The 271-nt window shown below is 47.2% G+C and overlaps 1 protein-coding gene across 1 annotated transcript in view; it reads left to right on the top strand.

The window, feature by feature from the left end:
- Window positions 1–271, top strand: part of LOC129391728 (protein Abitram-like) — a 169,404-nt gene that overhangs the window by 92,757 nt on the left and 76,376 nt on the right. The gene's annotated exons all lie outside the window — the stretch shown is intronic.

The raw sequence follows: 271 nt of genomic DNA, 5'->3' as shown, positions 1-271 counted from the left end.
CACATGACAGGTCAATAATCAGGAGACGAGTTGCTGGGGCAAGGAATAAGGTTTATTCGGAAAGCCAGCAAACCAAGATGGTGGGCTCATGCCCCCAAAGAACCATCTTGCCTGAGGTAGAATTCAGGTTTCTTTTATACTAAAAGGGGAGGGAGTAAAGTCAAACATTTCCTGGTTCCCATCAGCCTCCAGAGGGGTATGTGTGAATTTCTTCCTCCCTGCAGTCATTCACAGGTGGGCCTGGTCAGGATGTTTCTTGTGAGCTAAACAA

This window comes from Physeter macrocephalus, chromosome 21 (assembly GCF_002837175.3).
Source record: "Physeter macrocephalus isolate SW-GA chromosome 21, ASM283717v5, whole genome shotgun sequence".
NCBI classification, from domain to species: Eukaryota; Metazoa; Chordata; class Mammalia; order Artiodactyla; family Physeteridae; genus Physeter; species Physeter macrocephalus.
Note: the sequence above shows the minus strand (reverse complement) of the source record. Positions and strands in the feature narration are given on the sequence as shown.